A 6380-nucleotide genomic window follows, 5' to 3' on the forward strand; every position below is an offset into this window, starting at 1 on the left:
GCCGCCGTCCCCTCCCCCTGCGCGCCTTCCGCTCGGCCGGGGACAGGGGACACACACTGGGCGCCGCAGGAAAATGGCGGCGGCGGAGCTCCTCCTCGGATCTTTCCGGGCCGCCCGCATCACGTGATCCCCGGCGCCCCGCCCACGTGACACGCACCGCCCCTCCTCGCCGGCGCGCCCCGCGCGAAGCTCCTCGGTGCAACGAGGCGGGGGGTGGGGGGGGGATGTCACGTGGGGCCGCGCGCGCCCCTGCGCGGGTGTGGCGGGCTGGAGCCGATGCGGGGCGAGCGTTGGGGCGGGGGCAGCTCCATCCCCTCAGCGCCGAGGGCCTCGGGAGGGGGCGAAGGGGAGGAGGACAGGCGCAGCACCCCAAAGCCGGACGATGCCTGTAGGGGGGTGGTACCCCTCCTCCTCGGGCAGGCAGCGGTGGGTGGGTGGGAGCGTTGGTGGGCCCCTGTTTGGGTTCAGCAGGGCGGGTTAAAGCGCTGTGTAAAATCTCGGGGAGCAAGTGCGGTGTCTCCAGCCTGAAGGAAGTTTCTGTATTTCTCGGCTTGGAAAGTTTTGTGGAAAATCCTTCAGTGTCACCTCAGACAATGGAAGTGTAAAGGAAAAATCTGTTCACGGGCAATGAGGAGTTTGGAGCTGTGTGGTTGCTGCGGCCGTGCTTCTCCTCAGTTATTTTTATTTGAAAGCTTGCCAAAAATTTCTCAAATGTACATCATGGCAAGCATAAAGAATTGGTGGTTTTCAGGTCTTTCATGATCAGCCTCCCGCTGTTTGGCTACTCAGCTAATGCTTCTCGGGGCTCTTGGACTCAGTCAGTGGCTCTATTCTTGGCTAGTTGGGATTTTGTACAAAGTTACTTAATGTTTCTGTTAATAAAAGTTAGCTAACCGTTCCTTAACGTGCCTTCTGTAAGCCTGGTACCTGTATGACCCAGACGCAGTGGCGGACAATGAGGAACAGCTACTGGAGCCATTACGTCCTACTGTGCATTGCCAAAGTGCGGTCACAGCTTCCCAGCTATCTGCAACCTTCATGACTTGTTACAACAGGGCTCTTCTCCTCCTTCCCGAACGCACAGCAGCAAATAATACAGCGAAACCGCAGGATTCCAGCAGACAAATATTCTTCCCCTCCCAGAAGTGCCTCCTGATGAGTCGTCTTGGAACTGTCCCTCATCCATGAAGCCACTGAAATATTTATTAGGCAACTTAAACAGAAGCAGTATACAAATGATACTCGACTCTGTCTGCTTGACAGGATATATAAGTAGGATTATCTGTTTATAATGCGTAAGGAAAATCGGTGTCAGAGGAAGGACATCTGGCGAAAGCTGAACCCAAATAATGCCATTGCTCTGTGTGTGGAAGGAGTGCTTGCACATGTAGAACTTGCTTCCTTCATAATGCCAGACTCTTTGAAGATACTGTCGTGTTTGTATTACTTGGCTCCTTCTGAACTGCTTCTGGAGTCCCAAATATCCGTGCTGGAGAAATAAATTACTGATGTATACAGCAGCGGACTCTGAGATAAGACAGCTTTAGCACAAAGCTTCGCACCATGAAAACACTGAGACTGCTATAGGCTATTGATACAGCAATGCATATCGCTATGAATACATCATCTTTTTGTATTGTTTCCAAATTATGCTGTAAATCAGAGATATAAATAATTTTGACAACTGCTGGTATTTTTTATGCTAACTTCAGCTAGGACCAGGATTTCAACACCCAACTTTGAGAACTCTTGCTTGCTATTTGGAGAAGTTCCATGGAATTGGCCTAAGTAATTCAGGCTCCATCAGTTCTTCTCCGATTACGCCTGTCGCTTTCTCCGGGAACAGTGAAACTATCCACACAGAGGAAGCTTGCGACTCTAGGAGTTACTGAGACCAGATTTGGACAAAATATCTCATTCCTAAGGGGACAAAAAGTGACCTCAGTCTTAGAGGTCCAAAACCAAAAATAAATTTAGCCTTTTTACAGCTCTTCATATGCACAGAAACCTCATAGTTCTACCCCACTCAGTTAAAAATTCTGCTCGTTATTTTTGTTCATAGGCAGAAATGGGAGAGAGAAGTGATGGGAAAACATATTTTTGCAATTGTTTGTTGCTTTTTAATTGCTTGGGAAGCACTTGATACCATTACAGTGAGGATCTTGAAGCACTGTGATAGATAATATCTGAGCACCTCCCAAAGATTTGGAAATTGAAATCAAAATATTATCTCTTTTCTTTTCCAACCTGAAGAAAACAAGTTTGATTAGTTTATAACTCATTTGTTTTTGTTTGTGTGCCTGGGTGTGCTTGAGAATGAAAGGAGAAAGGAGTACACATCTGAAGAGAAACTAATGCAAAGATAGGAGTCCTATATTTAGCAAAGTGGCAAAGCTAAACAACATTCTTTTCTCTTGTGAAAAGTTCTTCCAGAGTCTGGATCCAGCTCCTGTGAAAACGCTGTATCTTGCATTCACAAGCTCCCAAAAGTGTCGGTGTTTCACTGGTATCCAGCTATCCTGGAAGGCTGTTTCTCCCCGTGCATATTGTACAGCACTGAAAACCTTGCCTCAGCATGACCTCTGTAATTTATTATGTATATCACTTTCTTGCACTAGTGTCATTTCTACTCCATGTGGTGCCTGCCACACTGTAATGCCTGCAGTCCGTCTGGGTGCTGTGGTGTTCACAGTGCTGCTGGCATCCATGCCCTTCCTCCACGCTTCATACTATTGCAAACAATTAGGAAAGCTGTGGGCTGGGGGGCACTATTAATCGGATGTAGCTTCAGATTTAAAGCAGGTGTTTTGGCTGAATTTCAGGTCTGTTTGTTAGTAATCAGCCCTTCTGGGGCACAAAACTGGTGAGGCACAAAGCTGAGCACAGGCTAATAAACCGTAGCAGGCTCGTTACCAAGGATTTGAGGGCATATCTGGAAATAGCAACAAAAACCCAGCAATCATAATCTGGGAAGTGAAGGGGGCTGATGAAGAAAAGTTGCAGAGAGGCAAAAAACTTGAAATAGGGCTGGGCCGATGGAAGAGAGATGGAAGTGCTGAAGGGAATGGTAAGAGGGACAGCGATGGAGCAAGGAGGCAATGGGGCGGGAAACCAGAGGCAGTGAAGCCACCTGAGTAAGGTTGGGAAACACTCTTTCAGTGTTGTAAAAATGATTTAGAAACATGCTACAATCCAGATGTTTCCCATGACCCATTTCAAGGATCATTGTAGTTTCCTTTGCTATTAAGGGTTATAGTATTTTCCCCAACTTTTAAGGAAAGGTGAATTTGTTGTCAGCCCCGGGAATTTAGCATCTGTTTGAGTTAGAGACATAAGATACAGAAAAGAATAGACTGTAGGAAACAGAAAACACCTGCTCTTTGGCTTCCTGAAGGTAGCTGGCTATGACATATGCCCGTGTCCATGGCCTCTTAGGACTATATGGTTCATTTCTTGTGCACTTCTGGCAACGTAGAACTCCAGAGCAGCTGCACAGCTAGAACCAGGTCACTCACTGACTGTATACATCAATCTAAGGTTATTGATGCACTTCTGAGTAGCCTAATTTTGCCCAGCCTAGTAGAACTCTGCCCATTTAACTGCAGTATAATAATTTCAAAACCATTTTCAAAGAGTTTGGCAAAGATTTACCCAATGTTGCTTTCCTATGAAAGACATTTAAAGCTATACTCCAGCTTGACTATAATAAGAATTCAATATAATTTGCGTCACCATAGCAACTTCATCAAATAATTTTATGGACAATAATTAATTTGTTCTTGTAACACCTCTAAGAAGATAAACATAAAGAAACGGGGACATAGTAAATTACGGTCAAAGTAACACTTGTTAGTGGCACAGTGAAATAAAGTAGCCCAGGCGTGTGGTTCTCATTACTCGCTCGTGCTGCCGTCACAATCAGGCAGCCAGCAGAGGTACGCAAAGTGGCCAGATTGCATTCGGGGGGAGGAGGAGGCATGACCATTGAGGACTGCTGGGATATCGCAAAATAGCCACAACACACAACAGTGTTGGGCTACTTTTTTAATTGATACCCCTTTCCACTACTCCAGATGTGCTTGTTTGCACCTCTAACATTCCTCTTGCCCACATGTAATACGATGATCCGCCAGATTTTACTTTTGCTTCTCTTGTATCCAATTTGTATGAAGTTGTGTTTTTGAGCCTTCAAGCTTTAAGTACTCAGCTCCTCCCTTTCCTAATGATCATTATTCCGTGCTCAGTTTGTTTCTGCTTCAAGTACATTACCCTCTTCCATCTAAATACCCACCTTGAGCCTATCCAGAATGTTCCTGCTAAAATCACCTATTGCTCTGCATTCCTCTCACAGCACCTGCTTTTCTTCTAGCTCCTCTCTGTCCTCACACCTAGTCCAAACCTCTTGTCCTTGCAGACAAAGCCAACTTCCTCAAGTCCGTGTTGAATCAGACATCTCTTTTTTAATTCTCTTCCCTCTTTCTGGAAATGGTGCCAGCTTTGATGTTTCTTTTGTTCCTCTCACATTTCCTCTTTTGTGCCTCTCTATGCGAGACCAATATTCACCATCCTTCCTCATACGTAGTATTCTGAGCTCTGCAGCTTGTGTCACCTTCTCATGCAGCTCCAGTTAACTGGCAGTTGATGTCCTTTGCTGTTCTGCTCCCCAAAAGGAAGCTGACTTTGTCAAGGAAGGAAGCAGCTGCCCAAGAGCTAATGTAATTTTGCCATGAGAAAAGCAGGTAGGAAGGGAGAAAAGTGAGTCAGTACCATTTTACAGGAGGGGAGCAATCAGAACTAATTTTACTGCATTCACTTAGGAGTAGGATATCGGGGTGGGAGCTTCCATGCCATATGAGAAGATCTAAGTAGAGGCGGAAAACAAATATGATGCTTCTGAATTCTGTTGTGGGTTATAACACCTTTCTCTCCTTGCCCTGACATGAAACTTGCACATTGCAAAATTGATCATGTCATTAATGCTATAAGCAAATGCCTTCAAAACCAGGATTGCTACCTGACCGACAAATGCGTGTAACAAATGTCTTTTCGAGTGTGAGATAGAAAGGAAACAAGCTCCCCTACATTTTGTTCACGCTTTCCAGTGAATGTGTCAAACACTGACACCTCTGAAGAGCGAGACGTATGCTGTCCCCTGTGTCTGCCATGCATTGCCCATCAGCAAGCATTCCTAATGCAATCCTGCTGCTCTTTCCTAAGGACTCTTTTTTACACACCCTTTCTTGGCAGCGGGCACTCTCACAGCAAACTTGCTCAGATGCTCCAAGGGGGAAAACAAACCTTGCAACACAGCCTTGCCAGCATGATAAATGCACCAATATACTCCCCCAAAATTTCTGGAGACCATCTTTCATACAGGAAAAACAAGTGGCCTGGTCCCAGCTGGTGTCACTGTCTCCATCCCTTCCCCCTAGTTTCATCTCGAAAACCTAGGGCCTTGCTGCCAGATACTTCTCCCCATCATTCCAGGCTGGCAGCATTTGTGAGACTCGTCACGAGATAGCATTTGATAAGAATCCTTCTCTGGGCACTTCTGAGAGGGCACTGTCATTCATTTCGCTCCCCTGCCAGTTCACAAGCACCAAGCCAGCAGGGCAAGTGCAGGAGGAACTGCATTCCTTTCGGGCTCCTGTAACTCAGAAGCAGCTTCTATCATTTTCTTCAGTCACCTTTGAGCCAAAAGCAAGCATAACGCACTTCAGCCCCAAAGGAATATTTTTTAAGGAAAGTTACAAGGAAATGAAAATGCAGGCTATGAATGGAACAGCCACTTCAGCCTGCTGCCAAGCTGTAATTGGTACCTATGCTCACACTCTTGCATACACATACGTGCAGCAGAGCTTAATGGATTCCCTCATTAATGTTGAGGCTCATGTGCTCATGCTCTATGTCTGGGAAAGCTTTACACCCACATGAATTTTGATGTGGAGCTGAAACAAAAATGTTGATGCTGGCAATGCCAACTATAGAGAGTAAATAGCTGGGTCCAGTCCTGCCAATGCTGACTTGAATGGGGCTTCTCACCCAGAAGAAAACCTATATGTGAAAAGTATTCTCACGACCGGGTCTGTGCAGCAAAAGTAAATCCTGGTTCCCTTCCTAAAATGAATAAATCCATTTATGCCAATGAGTTGGTTTCAAGCCTTGTGTAGGTAGATCCCACTCCCTGGTCTTTATGTGAGATCTGAATCTTGCCCGCTGGAGTGAGTCAGGCTATCAGTCTTTGGCTCTGTGCTTCAGAGGTCACTGACTGCATTTACACGTGGGCAGACTTCATGCTGATTAAATCAAACTGCTGCACTGAAAAGGACATTAACTAAATGCCTTGCAACATTCTGATGGAGTATAAGCTATTCTGAACC

The sequence above is a fragment of the Aptenodytes patagonicus genome, chromosome 1 (assembly GCF_965638725.1).
Source record: "Aptenodytes patagonicus chromosome 1, bAptPat1.pri.cur, whole genome shotgun sequence".
Lineage (NCBI taxonomy): Eukaryota > Metazoa > Chordata > Aves > Sphenisciformes > Spheniscidae > Aptenodytes > Aptenodytes patagonicus.